General features: G+C 41.7%; 1 protein-coding gene across 1 annotated transcript in view; it reads left to right on the top strand.

Moving 5' to 3' along the window:
• The first annotated feature begins 14 nt into the window (after positions 1 to 14).
• The window catches only part of TMEM45A (transmembrane protein 45A), an 80207-nt gene continuing 58034 nt past the window's right edge, over positions 15 to 22187 (top strand). Inside the window, exon 1 of the mRNA XM_008069151.1 lies at positions 15 to 334. The gene's annotated coding sequence lies outside the window, so the exon portion shown is untranslated. The remainder of the gene's footprint in view (positions 335 to 22187) is intronic.

Raw genomic sequence — 22187 nt, 5'->3', positions numbered from 1 at the left:
GGGGGAAACCAGATGAAGCACATCTGGACAGCTGTGCTGAGAAACTGTGCGGCCCCCTCTTCGCCCGACGTCAGCCCGGCACGTCCCCCACGTCCTCTCCTTCTCGCCACTCATTATTTATTCATTTTCCCAAAGAAGCAACCAGGGACCCAAGTTTGAAACTCTCCCCCCCCCCATGAGAGACGTGGCCAGATTCCATCCAATACTCAGTTTAATTTTCATGGGGCTCTGGGATCCAAAGAACAGAAACAGCAACAACAAAAGCCCAGCCGCTGTCTGATTTTAAACTGGCAAAGTGGGAAAAATAAAGTTTTGAGTAAACAGACCAAGCTGGGTAAGTTTTGAATACGTGCTGGATATCATATTTCTCTTGCTGTGATTCTCTGTCCTGTGTCTTTTTGCTGTTTTCATCAGCCTTCTCTTCATCAAGGGGAGAAAAATATCACTTGCTGCCGCAAACTGGACCCTCCCTCGGCTTCCTTCTCTTCTGCCTCGCTAACAGTTTAATTTTTTAGTTTGGTATTTTTAAAACATTTTTTTGGTCTGCTCTTTAAACATTTCTTGGGAACAGAAATTTGACTGGTATCCTGTTGCAGCCTCTCCTAATTCTCAAGTTGAATGTTCTGATACATTTATTTCTCTGTTTTCTTTCTGTGAGGATACTGTGTACATTTGTAAAGACAAAATCTGTATCCATCCCCCACACCCTGACTGTTTCGATGAAAGGTTGAGAAAATTATTCGGCCTATTCAGAATTAACCCAGTTTTTGCATCTGTGAATAGGATATTTAAGGGAAGTTATTAAAAATCTGAATTATGTAGGCGATTGCTGGATTTTTCATTAAATTTGGATGTAGTTGTAATCCAAATGTATGACTTTTCTATATTCTCCTATCCATAATGGGAAGCCCACATTCTTTTATGATTGTTTTTAAAAACACACACACACACACTAAATGTGTAACAAACCACTTTGTATATCCATAACCTTATAATTGTACGCTAACCTTATAATTCGATCAAAATAGTATTAAAAATGATTGTTACATGTGCATGCTTGCAGATAATTCCAGTATATATTTCAGGATTTAGAAATGAAATGATGAAAAATGTTGAGATAGGTGAGTGGCCTGAGGCCCATTTCATCTGAGACATCTATAATTCCCCCCGTTTAAGCAATGTTTTGGATTTGAGACTTTTGTCGTATGTTATTTCCTGTCTTGGGGGTTTGGCCAGAATGAATCTTTAATTTCTTGTTCAGAAAGTAGTAAGTGGGAATTTCATGCAATAATTATAAGTTGCAGAGTGTGTTTTTGATTCCAAAAGGTAGTGCATACAAGTGGGTGGAACAGCTGAGTGGGTTTCAGGGATACGGCTGAGAAGGCACGGTGTTGCAGAGAAACAATATAAAGAGCCAACGTGACTGGTTCAATTCACAACCCCACAGTTTCAACTTGGGCTGGTTACTCAGCTTAGCTGTGCCTCAGTTTCCTCCTCTGGGGTGAATTTCCTCCTCAGTTTCTTCCTCTGTAATGTGCTAATAATAACAGCACTTACCTCATGGAGTTGACTTGAGGACTGAGTTAACATACGTTAAACACTTAGAATGGTTCTGACCCATAGTAAGACTCTGCTTTTGTACTCATTCTTCCCAGCAACTAGATTCACTGAGTGTTGACCACAGGCACTGTGTGAGGATATAAAGGAAAGAGTCTTGATTGGGGAATGAGGTAGAATTTCAAGTATCTTAGAGAGATCTAGAAAGTTCTGGGAGTGCAGGGGATGGGAAAAGGCCATCTTACTGTAGGATAGCTTCATGGAAAGGTTGGCATTTCTGGGAAAGGATTTTGCCAAACAGTTTGGTTTGCTTATCGAGCAGCAGAATCATTTTAGGAAGAAGGGGATGCAGGCGAAGACACTGTGGCTGGAACGTGTGAAGCTGTCCTGGGGACACTGGCATAACCTGTGGGAGGTGAGTGGGAGGAAAAGTTGGAAAGGTGAGAAAGGTAAGAAGGGACGGCATGAATTACCTGATGGGAAGGAGAGGCCTGGGAACTAGATCAGTGAGGGAGGATGGCAGGCTGAACTGGCAGCAGTAATACAGTAGAGATGTTTCTGGAAAGATCCACCTGTGGGGTCCAGTCTCCCTTCTTTCCCAGCATACTCTCCTCTTCTACTCCATGGCTTCAGTAACCTTTATTCAGGTATCCTGGACGGGCAGAGCTGGGCAGTGAGTCTTGGCCCCCTGTTTTTGACTCATTCTGTGGTGGCCGTCTACTTAAGTGGTCTGGCACTCCACGCCAATAGCTGGTCTTCTTTTTGTTAACAGGCCATGTAGGCCCTAACGTCTTGATAGGGATGAGACTGTTACAACCCTCCTCTGTCCCCCATACACACATACATAGTGGGTGCAGAGTAGCTCTTTGTTATTCTGATAATAGAATACTCTATTCACATTTTAATATTTATAACTTTATAATTTACAATTTTTGAGTAGATAAGACCTGTGCTATGCAACCAAATGGAAGGTTAGTTTGGAGTTCTCTTGCTTTGTCTTCCTTGAGGGCATTGTGCTGTGACAGAGAGCTGTGTCCTGGTACCTCTGCTGTTGACCACCTGTGTGACCTCAGGCAAGACTGAGTCATTATGACCCTCTGGGCCATGATCTGTGAAATGACCTGTGAGGCCCCTTTTCCCTTGAATGATCATTTCTTCTCCTCCCCCCATCTCTGGAACAATATGTTACAGATGGCTATTTGTAACATCTATGACTAATATTTTCTGACCATTTAATACACAGCAGACATTGTTCTGAGGGCTTTACATGTTATGCCATCCTACAGCAGTCCTGTGAAACTTGGTAACTATGTGTGTCCTGTTTTTATAGTTGAGGAGAAAGAAGCACAGGAATGTTAAGAAACTTGCCTAGGGCATAGCGAACACATGGCAGGTTCATACCCAGACAGTCTAACTCCAGAGCCCAAGCCTTAGCCACTAGGTTACATTACCTTAGGTATAACACAGATGTGGCTGCTCTTCTTGTTAGTGGTGATGACAGTCAAGTTCATGAGAGGAAGGTTATTGGGGACAGGTCACATTTAGAGGGATTGAGTTGATAAACTTTGCCTGGAGGGGCCAGAATATCTACATGAGTCTTGTCTGTGATGGGAGACATTTTGCTTGTTTTTTAGATGGATCTCATTGCAGTCAAACACCCTGTCTTTTCATCTTGTTTGAACAAAACTCACCATAGCACTTGATTGTCTAGTAGACCCGCAATAAATGTCTGTTGAATGCCCCCTTTGAAAAGGAAGTTGTGAGCATAGTATTTTTATTAAAAAAAAGTAAATAGAGAAACTGTGAAATGTCCCAAGACTTATGGGAAAATAGGTCAGGTGCCAGGTAAACATTCTACTCCTACTGCTGGGGCATTCCAGTTTCTCATCTTATTTCTGGAGATGCTGTGGTTTTGGGATATGAATTTCTCATGGTGAAGGTCAACATAGAGCTATTTTAGATGTAGAGTTATTCATCACACCCAGCCTGGATTTGACATCATTTCAGTAATTCATTCCTTAAATTTTTTGTGTATTGAATCAACTTAAAAATATTATTTGGGAAATATTTTAATTTGCCTAATTTGTTTTGCCTTAGTGCAGTCACTCATTTCAGTATAGCATAGTGACTAAACACACAGACTTTGGAGTCAGACTATGAAGGTTAAAATCCCAGATATGATTCTTCCTAGCATAAAATTGAGGAAGTCACTTTCTCTAGAAGACTTTATTATCTTTAAACTGGGGATACCAGTAAGCACTACCTGAGAAAACCCATGTAGAGCATTTACCATATTATCTGACTCATAGAAAGCCTGTGTGTGTAAGCAATTCTTTTTTCATTGTGGTAAAAAAAAAAAAACAATATATATATATATATATATATATATATATATATATATTTTATGTTATATTTTATATATAACATAAAATTTACCATTTTAACCATTAAGTATACAGTTCAATGGCATTCAATGGCATTAAGTACATCCATATTGTTATACAACCATCACCACCATCCATCTCCAGAACCTTTTCATCTTCACAAACTAAAACTCCATCCCTGTTAAACAGTAACTCCCCACACTCCTTACCCCTTCAGCCTCTGGAAACCACCATTCTACTTTCTGTCTATGAATTTGACTATTCTAGGTACATATAAGTGAAACTATATAATACATATTCTTTTAGGTTTAGCTTTTTTTCTTTAACAAAATGTCTTCAAGGTTAATCCATGTGTGGCATGTGTCAGGATTTCCTTCATTTTTATGACTGAATAATATTCCATTGTATGTATGTACTATCTTTTGTTTATCTGTTCATCTGTTGGTAAAGGGATTTAGGTTGTTACCATCTGTGATGGTTAATATTATGCATCAACTTGGCTAGGCCACAATGCTGAGATATTTGGCCAGATGTTATTCTAAATGTTTCTGTGAAGGTTTTTTTTTTTTTTTAAATGAGGTTAGCATTTAAATCAGTTGACTTTGAGTATGTCCTCCCTAATGTGAGTGGGCCTCATCTAATCAGTTGAAGGTCTCAGTAGGAAAGGTGGACCTCCATTAAAGTAGAGAGAATTCTTCCTCAAGACTGCCTTTGGATTTAAGACTACAATATCTAGTCTTTCTTAGGCCCTCAGCCTGCCCTGAAGATTTTGGACTCTCAATATTTACCTCTACCTACCTACCTACCTATCTACCTCTCTCTCTCTCTCCATCTATCCTATATCTATAGGTCTATCTATCTATCTATCTATCTATCTATCTATCTAATCATCTGTCATCTCCTATTGGTCCTGTTATTCTGGAGAACTTTGATCTCTGACAAATAAATCATCTTTTGGCCATTTTGAATAATGTTGCTATGAACATTGATGTACAAATATCTACTCAAGCCTACTCTTTCTCTTCTTTCGTGTATATATCCAGGAGTGGAATTGCTAGATAATATGGTAATTCTATTTTCTTTTTTTTTTGAGAGCCCACTCTATTGTTTTCCAAAGCAGCTGCACATTTTATTTTCCATTTTCACCAGCAACACACAAGGGGCCCAGTTCCTCTGCATTATTGCCAACATTTATTTTCTATTCTTTGTATTTAATTTTTAAAATAATAGAAATCCTGATAGGTGGTATCTCCTTGTGGTTTTGATATGGATTTTCCTAATGATCAATGATGTTGAATGTTGTTTCGTGTGGTTATTGGTCGTTTGTAAAGCTTTCACCCATTTTAAAATCAGGTACTTTTGTTGCTGTATGGGAGGAGCTCTTTATATATTCTGAATATTAACTCTATGTCAGATATATGATTTGCAAATATTTTATCTTATTCTTTGAGTTATTTTTTCCACTCAGTTTGTAGTGCCTTTTGATACATAGAGGTTTTAAGTTTTGATATAGTCTAAGTTTATTTTTTCTTTTGTTATCTGTATTTTGGCATCATATTTAAGATATAATTGCCAAATCCAATGTCCTGAAATTTTTTCCTATATGTTTTCTTCTGAGAATTTTATAGATTTTTAGCTGTATGTTTTAAGTCTCTAATATATTTTAAGTTAATTTTTGTAAAAGGTGTAAGGAAAGGGTTTAACTTTATTCTTTTGCATGTGAATATTCATTAATGATTCATTAATAATTTTTATCAGCCATTATAATGTTCATCTCTATATAGACATCATTAACATAGATATAGCCATAGTATAAAAACTTGGATTCATTCTTGATGTTTTTCTAATTATGTTTAAAGCACTGATTTTTTTTCTCATAGAATTAGTCAAAATTTCTATTCTTTGTAGCTTTGTTTCCAAATAAGAAAAATTCCCACAGTGAGAGGGTGCTATCGACTGATAGCTATTTTTTCTTTTCTTTTTCTTTTTTTTTTTTTTAACCATGGTTACCTTCTTGGGGTGTTTAGAATTAGAAAAGCAATTGCATATGCTGAAAAGTTGAAACAGAGTGTACAGAGTGCTGAAAATAATGGATCCCCCTTTATTTACCTGTGTTCTTCTCATCCCACCACTCTCCCTGGAGGTAACCTTTGTTCATAGTTTGGTCTGTATCCTTCCAGATCTTGTCCAAGAGCCCATTCACAGGTAGAGATCTAAACATAAATATAATTTAAAAATATAAATGGGGCAACATTATACACATTGTTCTGCCTTTGCTTTAAAAAAAAAAATCTCAGCCGGACGTGGTGGCTCAAGCCTGTAATCCCAGCATTTTCTGAGCTCAGGGATTGGAGGCCAAACTGGGCAACTTGGCGAGATCTCATCTCTACAATAAATCAAAAAATTAGCCGGGTGTGGTAGTATGAGCCTGTAGTTCCAGCTACTGGGAAGGCTGAGGTGGAAGGATCGCTGGAGCCCAGCAGGTCGAGGCTGCAGTGGCTGTGAATGTGCCACTTCACTTCAGCCAGGGTGACAGAGTGAGACTCCAACTCAAAACAAAAAACAAAAAAAAAACTCAACCATGTGCAATATATACATCTCAACCTGTCAGTTGAGACATAGAGGCCTTCATGAGTAACTTGGATGCTGCTGGAGAACATCATACTAAGTGAACTATCACAGACACAAAGAACTGAATGCTGCATGTTCTCACTCATAAATGGGCCCTGATCACTAGTCACATTAGCACAAGGGTGGGATTGGCAGTTGCACTGCTAGGAGAGGGTAGGACAGAGGGAGGGAGGAGGGTGGGGGCTTGTGACAACACGAAGGGTACTTGGCCCACTACCAGGGGAAGTGAGGGCCACCTAGAAGCCCAAACTCACCTGCATGCAGACTACTTATGTAGTAAATCCTCTCTTGAACCCCACAATTCTGTAATAAATAAACACATAATTAAAAATCACGCACACCCATGCTTGTTCTGCCCCTGGAGATTCTCTTTCAGAAGGTGTGGGGTGAGGTCAAGGCATCTGTGAACAGCTCCCCAGTGATTTCCTGTTTGGCCTGGCTTGAGAACCACGGGTTGAGTGGGAGGAGTTTCCCAGCCAGGTGATTCGCCAGGCTTAGCACTGGCCTCAAGCAGTCACAGCTGGAGGAAAGCTCCAGTAAGGCCCTAATTAAAAACAAATAAAATTGGGTGGGAACCCCTTCTTGGGATGTTTACCGCGGTTACCTTTTTAATCCTGCTGCCTCATTCCCACGAACACTCGCTTCTCTAACGCAGCTGAAAGACAGATGGGCTCGCTCACCGACTCATGTAGAGCTGTCATTAACTTCACTTTTTTTCCAGCCAAACTTCCCTCCGTGCCTTCATTATTTCGTGGTAGGAACTTCGGTGTTTAGGACGCATCTGAATTCCCTCTTAATGACCTAAAAGTATAATTAGTTCATTTTCTGACTTGGGTCAACAACTAGAGTTGCCAAATAGACCCAGTTCCTTGTGCATAAAGACTGTGTCTATCTCTGGCTCAGGACAAACGCCAAGTACGTTTTCAGTAAAAAGTATTACATTTAATTTGTCTTAAATTTAATAGGAAAAGTAAGGAATTTCTAAACTTCAGATAAATGTTTATTTAAAACAAGATATGTTTGTTCCTAAAAGATTCCTCTAAATTTAAAGCAATAGATTAAAATATCAAAATGTTAGGGTTATTACCTACTCTCATAAAATTCACAAGACATCCCTCATATCCAAATAGACCTACGTTTTAATTACTACTTTCACACTTTAAATAAAAAAGGATTAAGTTCCAGATTTCACTTTGATATGACTAAGTATGGATTTTTTTTTTTTTGAGTTGGGGTCTCACTCTGTCACTCAGGTTGGAGTGCAGTGGCACAATATAGCTCACTACAACCTTGACCTTCTGGGCTCAGGAGATCCTTCCATCTCAGCCTCCCTGAGTAGTTGGGATTATAGGCATGGGCTGCCACACCTGGCCAAATTTTTTTTAAAAATTTTTCATAGAGATGAAGTCTTACAGTGTTGTTCAGGTTGGTCTTGAACTCCTGGGCTCAAGCATTCCTCCTGTTTTGGCCTCAAAGTACTGGGATTACAGCATGAGCCACCTTGCCTGGCTGTTTTGTTTTTTAAAAATCTCGTTTCTCTGTTTTATTTATTTATTTATTTTTTGATTTGGAGTCTCACTCTGTTGCCCAGACTGGAGTGCAGTGGCATGCTCCCAGTCACCACAGCCTCGACTTGCTGGGCTCCAGCGATCCTTCCCCCGCAGCCTTCCAAGTAGCCGGAACTACAGGTGTGCACTACCACCCCCAGTTAATTTTTGATTTATTGTAGAGATGAAATCTCACCAAGTTGCCCGGGTGGGTCTCGAACCCGTGGGCTCAGGCAATCCACTCACCTCAGCCTCCCAAAGCATGGGATTGCAGGCTGAGCCACCAAGCTTGGCTTTTTTTCTCTTGATACATCCTTTCAGTGTGAACATCCAAGTCTTTCTTTCGCTCAGAGAGCTTCTCTCCAATTATTTCATTCTTTCTTCCTCTCTCCCTACAAGGCAGGCATAATTTAGCTAGTGATTATGGCCAACTGTTAAAGGCAGATAAAGAAATAGATTTATAGTAGTAAGAAGTAAATTTAGTGCTGTTTTGAAGATCCTGTATATTTTAAGAAACAATGTAAATTTAATAATAATAAAAACATTAGTGAGGAAGAAAAAATGACAGAAAATGCTGACACCAAAATTATGTCATAACTGAACCCTGGGGATAAGGGCCAGAGGAAAATAGGGTTAAGGTGAGGGCAAAATATTGTGTTGAGGAAGAAGAGGGAAAAGTGAGAGTCTGTGTTCTTTCAGAGTCTTACCCTTAAGTAGGTACTAAGGAGAACAGACACCTCCCCCTCAAGCTTCTCCATCCCTGCTGTTGCTTTTCCCGTTGTGCTGCCCTCAGTGTGTGTGTACCCCAGGTATGAAGATGGACTGCCAAGGAGCGCGTGACCTTGTTTTCTCCTTACTGTTTCCACAACTTCTTGGAAGGGTTGTTTCCAATGGGGAGGGACCAACAGTTAAATCAACACCTCGTTACCTGGGGCAGGTGTGGGAACCTCTCTGTATACATGACAACCTCATTTTCCTTAGAAAATCGAGTCTGTTCCTTCATACTTCCAAGTATCACTGTGGGAGCATTAAAGAAGTAACCTATGTGATGGGGCATTGCCAGATGCAGTGTTCTTCACAGAGGTTAGGGATTATGTGACCACAGTCATGCTAGAAAGCTGTTTCTTCACAGAAAGACGCATGAACACCTAAAGGCTAAGTGAGTGACTGTTTATTAGGTGTCACTTTCATCTCACTGTTCTTCTCACTTTACCCTCATGACACCATAGGGGGTAGAGGCTATTACTCTTCCCATTTTATTGATGAAGTAACTAAGGTCCAGAGACATGAAGTAACTCATCCAAGGTCACACAGTGGTGAAGTCAGGATTTAAACACAAGTAGCTTCACATCGATGTCTCTGAACTCTTAATGTTTATGCCATATATTGTGACAGCAACTGCAGCAACTCACTGGGAACAGAAATGAATGCACTCAGAACAGGCACCAGAGACTGAGAGGAGACTCGAAGGTGTTTATTCCAGAAATCTTAGGTTAAGTAGCTTCCCAAAACCTGAGCCCTGACTCTCATTTTCAAGCTACTTTTATAGAGCTTTTTGTTTACAACATACATGGGTTTGCCATTGGTGTGTTTAAAATTTAAAATTTAAGACTGGGACCGGTTACTTCTACAATAAGCATTGAAGCAGACATTTCTATAGACATTTCCATATGAGGTGTAATAAAATGTGTTTACAGAAACAGAGATTGCAGTTAAGGAAAGTAGCATGTAGCTGCTTACTTAAAGCATATTTACAGAAGCAGAGATGGCATGCAGTTGCTTAAATGGTATTTACAGAAGCACAGATGGCATGCAGTTGCTTAATTAAGACCCTTGAAGTCAGCTTTTCTGCTTAATTTCTATTTATCTATCTTAATGTAACATTATCTTCAGGGGTGAATCAACTGTTGTTGGTTGCCCCTTTCTAGAGGGTTCATAAGTACTCAGGTCAATGCAGGTCAAAAGAGGCAGAGATATCACTGGGTGCTCTAGCCTCTTTATCCCGACCTTCCAGTTTCCTCTTGTTGTCCACTGTGATCTTGGGAACGTAAAACACTATGTCTCCTCTGTGCCAGACCCACCCTCGTTCAAGCATCCATCACTGCTTGCCTGAGTTACTGCAATGGTGTCTCAAGTTATCTGAGGTAAAGAACCAGTTTTTGTTTTTATCTTTCTCTCTTAGTACATTGCAACATTATATTTTTTGTTAAAAAGAATCCTCCTTGGATGTTGCCACAATGTTAATTTATTTTAAAACTTTTAAACATTTCCTCTCAATTTCTGTCCTTGTTGCAGATGGTAACAGTTTGCAGACTAGATTTGGTCTACAGACTATGGTTTAAATAGCACTGCTAAGGTTAATCTCCTACTTTCTCTCTTGCTCCCTATAAACTATGCACCAGCAGGCATCCAGAGAGAGTCTTGAAAAATATAACTAAGTCACATCACTTCCCTGGTTGAGTCCTCCAATGGCTTCCCGTTGTATTCAGAGTAAAATTCAGATATTAACCAATGGTCCCAAAGGCCCTAGGTCATCTGATACTGCCTGTATCTGCCTGCTCCCACCTCCTCCCTTGCCCACCAGCTTTCCCCGATGCTAGTGAAACGTAATCAGGCTTTGGTAGGCTCAAACGGAGAACACATAATGGCTGGGGATGTGAGATACATTTTGCTTTTTTCTTTCATCTCCTAAATCAAGCACGGACAAATGCTTCCATCACTTTCTCACTGGCAGTGAGAGCCTTTCCACTGTAGTGGCCGAAAGTTCAATCCGAGAGACCAAGAGGCAATTCCGATGAAAGTTCAAGAGGGTCTTTATTTACAAGCTCGAGCCTGGACCTCTGTCGACAACCAACACAGTGGAGTACATACAGAGGCTCTGATTTCTTTAAGCAGATGCCTTTTATGCTTTTACACAAAGGGAGGAGGAGTTTGGGGGGCTTTCCAGTGTTGTTACCATTTAATTGGGTAGTTCCTCTGGTGGTCAGCTTAATCGTGGAGGATTGGCTAGCCTGACTCGGGCTGATCTTGGTCCACTAGCTGGGGAAGTTGCAGAGACATCTGGAAACTTAGGTGATTACCCCCGGCACCTGATTGGTTGTTGCTAAGGGGAAAGTGAGATAAGGGAAGAATAACTGGAGCTTTGCAGTTTTCCCCATAACTGGAACTTTAAACAGTTACAGGTTATGTTTTAAGACAGACAATTAAAAACTAAAAATGGCTGTGCTATTGTCCACAAGCCGATTACATATTTATTGGGTTATAGCATGCTTTTAACCCAAGTTTATGGTATACTCTACTATGGTCCTCTCACCACTAGTTTCAGATTGATCAAGATGACCAAACCCAAGTTCCAGAAAAGATTTGTGGGCAATCCTGCTCATGTCATAGTGCAGCCCTTTGTGCCTCTGCCAAACTCAGCCTGAAGATGCCCATGTTCTGTTTACAGCTCATACCTGCCTTTTAGGCTGTTTGCTTCCTTCCAGAGAAAATGGGTCTGTTGTGAGCCAATATGGTGGAGGGTCATTCCAAACCCTCGTGAGATTGGAGGATAAAAGATTGACAGCATGATTGTTATTACTGTTGATGCAAATTTGTTGCTGGGGGGCATGGTTATTGTTGCCGTATTAATTGTTTAATGACTGAGGGGGGAACATACATCCTGGCAAAACACTTTTCTGGCTGGTTTGCCTTTGGCCTTTGGCACTGGCCTCTCTGATAGCCTCTTGGGAGGCAGCCAGGTCTCTTTCTCCATGCTCTGTTGTGGCAATGAAGAAGAAGAAAGTAGTATATCCAAAATGGTTCCTTTGGCCACTTCTTGACTTTTTAATCCATTGCCTACTCCAGCAATTTTCGGACTTTTCTTTTGTTAATTAACTGTCAAGGCAATGGCAACAACTCTCAAGTTTTAGTGGCAAGAAACTTATATTTAATAGATCTGGGAATGTGATGTAGCAAAGAGCATTTTAAAATCAAGCATCCTGGGTGATTCTGAGGTAGGAGGATCATGTACCTTACTTTGAAAAACATGGACTAGATAGTATCTTTTCTGTGTAATGATATTGGTATTGGGTGCAAAGTGGTCTGAGTTTTAAATAACTTCTGTTTCTGCCCAAGATGGAATAACAGGGCCGGATTTATCTTTCTGCCTGATACAACAAAAAATATCAAATGAAATATACGAAGCAATGGTTTTGGAAACACTGGTCATCAGGCAATGAAGGACACTGATCTCTAAGAAATCAGAAGCATAAAAGATGCATACTCTGACTGCCCCAGCTCACTGCCTGGAGAGAGTTTCTAGGTTAAGACTCAGGGCCGGGAGCCCAGGTGGAATTTGGGCTCCCTGAGGGAAGGAGATGGTATAAAGAGCCTGGGGAAACCAAGGTGACTAGAGCTCAGAGAGCAGAGTGCCATAAATGAGAGAGCGGCACACACACACACACACACAGACATACACACACACACACACACACACACACACACACACACACACACACACACACAGAGTACCCTGACTACCTGGAAGCCCGGCATGTGGGGAGAAGAGAACTGAGCCCGGTGTTCGCAGAGGGCTGGGAATATTGCCTGTTCCTTCCAACCAGACTGAAAAATCCACAAATCACCAGGTATTGGGTAGAACAGTCAAGAAGGTCTTGCCTCAGTAGTAGGGAATGATTAGCCCTAGAATGAGCACTGCTCCAAACATGCCTAATATCTCATCAAAAAGCAATTCCAGAAACTGCTTCCTAGTCATTTAATCTCATCCCACAACAGAGGTCAAGAATATTTATAGGAATTAAAAAAAATATCCAGTGCCCAATATGGTAAAATTCACAAAATAGGAAAGCAGTTGTATTTAACAAAAATACACTTTCGCTGACTGTCCTGGAAGTGTAGTTCCATGCACATATTTGTACTATTAAGAAGTCAAATAGTTGAGACTTTCAGGGTGACATTTTATACATAACATGCCAGAGACTGCCAAACCACGGTCTGTGTTGATATTTATCTTGGCTTCTGAGAGAGTAGTTCTTCTTTGATGTCTATCACTGTTTTTAAAAATATTTTTCCCCCAAGCTCGGTGGCTCAGCCTGTAATCTCGCACCTTTGGGAGGCTGAGGTGAGTGGATTGCCTGAGTCCGTGGGTTCGAGACCCGCCTGGGCAGCGAGACCTCATCTCTACAATAAATCAAAAAATCAGCCGGGCATGGTAGTGCATGCCTGTAATTCTGGCTACTTGGAAGGCTGAGGCGGAAGGATCGCCGGAGCCCAGCAGGTCAAGGCTGCGGTGGCCAGGGAGCGGCCACTGCACTCCAGTCTGGGTGCCAGAGTGAGACTTGGACTCAAAAAAAAAAAAAAAAAAACCTAAAAAAATTTTTTCCTGCGTTTGATATGTCTGGCCTCTCCACTGGATTACAACACGATGAACTCAGTTAATATATTGGCTTAATATATCATGTGTCCTAAAAGGCTGGTGTGAGGAGGAGGAGATAATGGGGCCAGTGAGTGAGGCGAAAGGGTGACTCAGGTTAAAAAGCGTTAGGGAGCAACAGGGCAAACCAGACAGGCCAAGGTCTCTGACCAGTCTAAGGGCAACAGGAAAATACAGTTTTTGAGGTGAGCAAAACCCCATAAGACTGTGGTCAAGTCTAAAGGGTCAGGACCTATTGATTACAGGAGGCAGGAGGCTGAGTCAGAGAAGAGGAGGCTGAGATCACGCAAAGGCTCACTGCTCTAGAGGTCCATAACTGAGCCCCACACTTTGATTTCTGAGATTTGAACAGTTTTTAATTTGATTTCCAATTTTCCTGATTCTTTCTCTCTGTTTCTTGGGTTCTTTCCCTCCCCTCCAAGTCCAGCCTGACACTCTGTCTTCTGGATGTCTCAAGTTAGACACAGACACTTTGCAGCCAGAACAAACAAGTGTTCTTCAGATTGGTTGGTGCTAAGTACCTTTTGGTCAGTGGTCTTGGAACATTTTACTTCCATTCCCAATGGTGACTGTATTACAGCTGGGATGTAGGATAGATGCTAGTCAGTGTTCTCATGGTCACGATAATGGTCTTCATTGCCAGAACAATTCACTTAATGGTGTTTAGTAATGATGACAGTAACAACATGAGAAAATAGATGGAGTAAGTTTGTCACTTTAATTTCCTTTGGATCAGCATGGATTAGAGCAATTTCGGTTTCTCTTTATGTTTTTCAGTGAGAGAGAGAGAGAGAGAGAGAGAGAGAGGCAGGCAGGCAGGGAGGGAGGGAGGGAGGGAGAAAGAGAGAGTGGAGAGATTGGAGAGCACAGGAGATTACTAGAGGCACCCAATACCTGCCTCCTCCTCAAAGAAGGACCAAAACAGTGAGTAGATAATCGCATGTTAAATAGAGTATCTAAGAGAGAACACTGGAATTCAGGAGCAAAGTGACAGGGCACCTCTGAGGCATGGAAGGAGCCAGGATCTGAACCAGGAGAAGCTCCTCAGTGTGGGGAAAAGGTAAGGGAGAAATCCCTAGTGGTCCACATTTTCACTTCAGATTTCTGCCATCCTAGCCACACGAGAGCCCTTGGCCCTGAGACTAGTATGGAGGGCTTCTTGGAACCCACACAATGTCATTTTTGCAGAGAGAGAGTTTGTACTGGGTCCCACTCTCTCATCTCCATCCCCCATATCCCCCCCGACCCAAGCAGCTATAGCACAGCACCATTTTGAAAGCCCAGCAGCCCCTGTACCTCCACATCCTTAGAGCCCTGCTGAAATTTTCCCCACATCTACCCAGAGGGCAGCAAAATATCAGTGATATTCTTCACAGAAATACAAAAAAATTTTTAAAAAATTTGTACAGAACCCAGAACGATGCTAAATGGTTAAAGCAATAGTGAGCAAACAACATTAACAACAACAAACAAAGCTGGAGGCATCCATCAGTCACCTAACTTCAAAATTTCTTACAAAGTTATAGTAACCAAAACAGTATGTTTTTATATGGGTATAAAAACAGATATAGTCCAATGGAACAAGGTAAAAAACCCAGAAACAATATTTACAGCCAGCTGATTTTTGATAAAGGTGCCAAGAACATACATTGGAGGAAGGACACTCTCTTCAATAAATGATTCTGGGAAAGTTGGATATCAATATGCAGAAGAATGACTCTAGATTCTTATCTCATACTATATACAAAAATTAAATCAAAGTATAACTTAAATGTAAGTTAAAAACTTAAATGTAAGACCCACAGTTATAAAACTACTAAAAGAAAACATAGGGGAAATGCTTCAGGACATGGTCTAAACAATTATTTTATGGCTAAGACCTCAAAAGCGTAGGGAACAAAAATGAAGACTAATGGGGTTTTAGTAAACTAAAAACTTTCCACATAGCAAAGGTAACAACAGAGTGATGAGACAACCTGCAGAATGGGAGAGAATATTTGCAGACTATTAATCTATTCGTCCAATAAGAGACTAATATCCAGAATATACAAGGAGCTCAAACAACCCAACAGATAAAAGAGTTCCATTAAAAAGTGGGTAAAAGATCTGAATAACCAGTTTTCAAAATATGAAACTGCCTCTGCGCCCTGATAAAAGGCTGTGTTCTGATTGGTTCTCAGATGGGAGTTGATTTGTCCACAAGAAGAGAATCAGCTTAATGATGTGAAACCCATGAGGGCAAAGTCTAGAGCAATTTACTTACCTCTCATCTCAGTCTTATTTTCATGTCCCCATTTTTGTCTCTTCCCTTTATTCTTCTTCCATTTTCCCCAAATTCACGTTTGCCCCTCTGTCAGCAACTTTCTGCAGTTCTTCATTCATAGATTTTGCGCAATATTCAGAAGAAGCTATGATGGGATATTTTCTCTCCTCATTTCATGAATCTTTTTTGAGATTGGCAATAGAATTTATATACCAATCTCAAGACCCTTCTTCAATTTTAAAATTAAGAGAGCCCAGTTTTTTCTCATAATGTCTTAAAGGAAGTCGGTTTTGAAAATTTGGGAATGAAAAGAGGTGAACTGAAGGGAGAATTTGATTGTGAGGTGTATTAATACAGGCAAGAAATTAGCCCTTGAGCAAACCAAAGATGGGGGGCTATCTTTGGAAAAGCACCCACTCCTGCCCCCACAGAGCGAGCATGGGCCTACATTTTATGGAGAACAACATTGACACTCACGTTGAGCCTAGTTAAGCTTCTGAATTTTCCTGTGCGTGCATTATCAGTCAATGATGATGTTGAACCATCAGGCACATATCCAGATTTGGGGATGGGAAGATCATTAATGAGGCACTTGGTAAGGCCCGAAAAAGTAAATTTTCAGGAAAAGCCACCGGTTTGAAGTGTATCATCTTCCCTTCACTGTTGGATACATCGTTACTTTACTTTTCCATGTTGTAGTTAACAAATGACATTCAGAAATAACTTCTTTTCCACTGTCTCCAAACCAGCTTTTTGTATTTTCCTCAAGGAATATTTGAGCATATAAACCAATATTCTTTATTTTTGGGAGTGTGATTTGAGAAGGAATTTATGGAGGGCGACTCTTGAGTCTGTGGTGAATAAAAAAGTGAGAATAAAGGTGAGCACATTCTTTTTTTCTGGTGGTTTAAGATCAGTTGGAGAAATGATGAGCAAGTTAGCTTACATTAACTGAGCATTTTCCTCTTACAGAAAAGGCTGTGGGCTGGGCACACACGGTGGTTCAAGTCTATAATCCCAACACTTTGGGAGGCTGAGGCAAGAGGATTGCCTGAGCCTGAGGGTTGGAGACCAGCCTGGGCAACATGGTGAGACCTTGTCTCTACAATAAATCAAGTAATTAGCTGGATGTGGTAGTGCGTGTCTAGTTCCAGCTACCTGGAAGACTGAGGCGGTTACTTGGAAGACTGAAGCAGAAGGATCGCCTGAGCCCAGCAGGTCGAGGCTGCAGTGACTGGGAGCGTGCCACTGCACTCCAACCTGGGTGACAGAGTGAGACTCCAGCTAACAAAAAAAAAAAAAAAAAAAAGAACAGGCCATGATGCTGGTGATTGGAGAAAGCAATGCGTATGTGGCATCCTTTTAGGGAAGACTCTGGTTTAAATAGGCTTCTCTACTGGCTTCCTGTTTGGGCTTGCCATTACCTTCAACCAATCTACCATCATTAACCACATTTCTAAAATTAGCATTATTTTTTTTAGAGACAGGGTCTCACTCTTTCACCTAGGCTGGAGTGCTGTGGCATGATCATAGCTCACTGCAGCCTCGAACTCTTGGTCTTAACTGCCTCCTGAGTAACTGGGACTACAAGTGTGCACCATCATACCCAGATAACTTACTTTTATTTTTGTGGAGATGGCGTCGGATTATGTTGCTCAGGCCAGTCTTGAACTCCTGGCCTCAAGTGATCCTCCCATCTTGGCCTCCCAAACCCCAAAGAAGGGATTATAGGCATAAGCTACTGCATGTGACTAATGAATTTTATTTTATCTTTTGTAGAGCTGGGGTCTTGTTCTGTCATCCAGGGTGAAGTGTAGTGATGTGATCACAGCTTACTGCAGCCTTGAACCCCTGGCTTCAAGTGATCCTCCTGCCTTGACCTCCCATAGTGCTGGGATGACAGGTGTTAGCCATCACACTCAGCTGTCAAAAATCAATTTATTAGAGAAATCATTTGATTCACAAGATAAGTGGGTTTTGACTGAGGTAAGGGCGGTAATGGTGGTGGTAGGGTCTGCTGATTAGTTCTACTGAGACCCTGAACAGCTGGAAGGGGAAGCCTAGTTAAGAAATAAAGAAAAAAAGAAGCATTCAAGCCAGTTGTCTCAAAAATATTGTTAGAAGTCTACTTGAAGGCTCATTTTGCTCTGGGCCCTCCAAATTATGTACCTGATTCTGCCTCTGCACTTTCAGGTTTCTCAAGCGTAACAAGAGTGAGAAAATAGAATCAAAGGCCTATTTTATCACTTTCCTCAAAGTTTGCATGTCTAGATGCACACGGAATGAAACCTTTGCCCATTCTCTTGTTTTAATTGAGTTAATGTTTAACCTTCTTCAGAACAGGGTTTCTGAGGTCTCTTCCCCTTCTAGAGCCATTTGCATACTGATTTAGACTCAGGAATTCAAAGAGTGATTCAGGTCTTGGTAACATGTGGTACTTCTGTCCTTTGAAAGCAACCATTTTCTAAATCTCTTTGGTTTACTTTGTTTTATGGTAACAAGACAGCATAACCTCGCATTTGTTTATTATATGCACACCTCACTCATTCCAGTAGGTCTTATTTCTTAAGCAAGGACTAATAGTCTTACTGACTGGTAGTGCCAAATGCTGAAACCAACACCAATGATTGTGCATATTCATTCCTGAGTTTTCTTCAATTTTCAGAGGTGCAACTCAGGTGAGGGATGCAGACTGGAGTGTGTATCTGCTCCCCTTATGTGGGTTGGGATGAATGGGAATTGGCTGATTTGGAAGGTTGGCCCAGATGAGAGAAGCAAAGTCATGGGTGGACCTGCTCCCTGTGGGGACCTCTACTTTTTCCATGCTCACACCTTGGACACCTGGGCTGGCTGGTTGACCAAAAGCATAGAAATAATTAATCCAGAAGCAGACCTTGTGTGAGTGTGCATAAATGAGTGTGATTGCTACACAGTTATTGAAGAAAAACCTGTTAATGGTGACTCAGTAGTGCTTCCATGATTGTAAAGGACAGTGTCTTCTGGTGAGCTGGCAGCATGCCCAGTGGGCTGGCAGTCAGACTAGCACGTCTGATGACATTAATTGTAGGGTGCTATGGGCCAGGTTTCTGAAAGCTGGGTGGAGGTGAAGGTGGAAGTCACAGGCAGTGAGTACAACGCCCAGGAGATGCATGAGAGTGGGAGGAAGAGAATATATTTCTCTGGAGCTGTTGCAAGGTGGATGCTGGTGAAATATAGCTGTCTTTCATGAGCATTAAGCAGCGTTTGCCAGGATCGATAGCTACTGAGTGGCAAGTCATCAGGACTTATGATCCGTAGGGGACTTGGGCAAAGGTAAAAGTTGGTGAGTTTTCATATTGTGTTTTCTTACTAGTTGTATTTGGCATTCGTGTGTGTGTGTGTGTGTGTGTGTGTGTGTGTGTGTGTGTGTGTGTGCGCACAAAATTGACTGTGAGGTGTCAAGTTTCAGCCTATTGATACTTTTTTTTAAAAAATTCCAGGATCTTTCTGGCATTACCTGAGAAACAACTCTCAGTTTGGACTGTTTCTTTGTTATCCTTCCCTCTCAATTCTAAGGTGCTTGATTTACTGAGAGCAAAGATGACAAATACCTTAAAAGGTGAAACTGGACTGAACCACCCAAAGGTTAGTTGATTGTTTCTGAAGTAACCTTTGGTGTGATGATGAAAAGAGAGCAAGAACTTTGGGTTTATATAGACCTGGCTTGAATCTTGAGTCTACTGTATATTTGTGACATTGAGTAAGTACTTTATTTTGAGTTACAGTTGATTGAGGCAAAAGCTAAGACTAAGCCTAATTTTAATGATTTTGTGGACATTTCATTTCATCCTATGTTAGACTCTAGCATTGTGTTTGGGTAGGCAGAGTAGATGACTAAGTTATGTACCTTAAATCCTTCATTTCATTTCTGTAGCATTTTCTCCTGTGGGACCTTCAGGAATCATTTCTATCCATCCTTTCCATCCATCCACCCATCCATTCATCCATCCCTTTATCCATCCAACACTTAGGTACTGAACCACTTACTCGATGAGAGAGGACCCCCCCAAAACCTTAAATTTATTTATAAATAATTGTGTATTTGTTCTTACACATTTAAACTTTAGTCACCTTCAAGGTACTCTTTGTTTGATGCAATATTTTTGTTGAGATGCTTTTTCTACTGCTCAAAACAGTTTTTGAGCTAGTCAATTTTCATGTCCTTTAGTGCTTCTGTCATTTTTTGCTTCACCTCTTCCACATCAGGAAAATGTTTTCCTTTGAGGACTTTTTTCATCTGGGGTAACAAAAAGTCTCTCGGGGCGAGATTGGGTAAATAGGAAGGGTGGGGCATGGGGTTCAGGTTGTTTTTGGTCCAAAACTGCTGAACACTCAGCATAGTGTGGGCAGATGGGCTTGTAAATCACCCATCATGAAATTGGCAAGTACCTTGAAAGAATTTCAAGAAAAAAAAAGAAAGAATTCACAGAAACTGAACGCAACCTCTCACAACAATGCTAGCTGATATACTGAAGCAGATGGATTCCTAGAACACTTAACTAGCAGGGCAAGCTTGTACTATAAGGGGTCCACCCTCCAAAAGATAACTCCATTTTGGGGGGAGGTTCCCCCTTGTATGCCAGGATTAGTTCTAAGAGTTTGGGATTAAGCAGTGAAGAAAAATAAAAAGATCTTGCATTCATGGAGCTTTCATTCTACTGAGGGGAATGCAATCAACAAAATAAGTCAGAAAAATTGTGTAGTACATTCAAAGGGGATGTCTTGTAGAAAGCAGTGAGAGGCTGAAGTATTGAGGCATATTTGAATAGGGTGATGAGAGAAGGTTTCCCCCAAGAAGGAGCTCCTCAGCCATGTTCTGAAACAGTTTGCAGACAGCGTCTTCTTTGTTATTCCAACTGGCAGTACCTGTTGCCTCCTCTTCCACCCTCTTGTTTATTTACTCAGGTCTCACTATTTTGGGCTCGTGAAAACAATAATTGTTGGGATCACAGAATGTGATTTTTGAATTTTCCCTTAGGGCCATGTTAAGATGCCAGTAGTTGCCTGATAAAGGATGAATTGGTGTCCCCTTCCCCCTTTGCTGTCCCCTTTTATGTTCTAAAAAGTGGTACCTTCTGCTCTGTTATCCATGGGGCCTTACAAAATTCGGCATCTACCGGCAGAGCTTTTTTTGCGCAACTTCTCTAGCCCTGCCCACACAGACCTTTGCTGTGCAGCAGGGCTGAGCCTCTGCGTCTAGTCTCTTCCCTGCTCCCGTGGAGGAGCCAGCAGGCACAGGCTGCCAACCTGGCTTTTGTCCCTTTGGACAACAGCAACCTCTGCCTTTACCGATTCTTGTCCCCAGATGGTAAGAGCAGTGTTTCGTCACCAAGAAAAGTCTCTTGCTTTCCCTGTCTTGCTCCAGGAGCTAGGGAAGGAAGGGGAGGCAAGTAAGTCAAGAACATCATGGTGTCATAGCCAGGCCAGGACCAGGAGGTAATCTTTGCCGTGTCAGGATGGGATCCACATCAAGGGGACACCTCGTCTTCTTGGCCCATGGTGAATGATGAGCGGGTGAACACTTCATGAGTCTTCGTGATGGGCAATATCTGCTTGCTAGTTTTCAGAATGTTGAGAACCCCTTTGAAGCTGGGAGCAAAATCCACAGGGTTCAGCTCTGTGAAGGCTGTGGATACCTTTTGGTCTGGGATGGCGTAGAGCTAAGCTGAGCTCCCCATCAGCAATGTGAGTGGATGGGGCCCAGGTGACATCTGCATGTCCAGTGGATATGGGGTGTGGGGGGATTAACTTTGCTTTTCCCCTTCTGCGTTTGGATCGCAGAGGTATCTTCTCCTTGGTGAGGTCTGTGGGAGTGCCATGCCAGCGTCAACACATAAACACACCCTGGGGGCTGTCCACCCCGCTTCACTTTGTGCTAGCTGTGTTGGCCTGTTCCTGCCCACTCAGGCTCTAGGGAGATCTTGATGTCAGCCAGAGCTGCTGTGACAGGTGGTACTGGTCTGGTGACTAATTGGGGTGGCCAGAGCCTCCTTGCCACATTCAGTTCCTATCCACCTCCTCTACCCTGGCCCCGGTATAGCTGTGGACCATTTGCTGTTTGTGAAGTCGATTTCTGCCCAGCTTTGTGGGGTGGCGGGAGGTGTTTGTTTGTATAGGTTTATTTGTTGTTTTAGGTTGAGTGGGATTTCTGTGGAAGCCATGGTTTTCTCACACCCCAAGTCCTGCTCAGGCAGCACTATGACTTTCCAGTTATGTGCCTGCCCAGCTCCGTTCAACACAGGGGTTCAGATCTGTGCTTGAAAAGACAAAGACAGACAGGAGCAGGAGAGTAATGTTGGGGGTGGGTCCAGTGGGCCCAGCTCCACTGACGA

The sequence above is a fragment of the Carlito syrichta genome, unplaced genomic scaffold, assembly GCF_000164805.1.
Source record: "Carlito syrichta isolate Samal-C Ts95f unplaced genomic scaffold, Tarsius_syrichta-2.0.1 Scaffold311833, whole genome shotgun sequence".
NCBI classification, from domain to species: Eukaryota; Metazoa; Chordata; class Mammalia; order Primates; family Tarsiidae; genus Carlito; species Carlito syrichta.
Note: the sequence above shows the minus strand (reverse complement) of the source record. Positions and strands in the feature narration are given on the sequence as shown.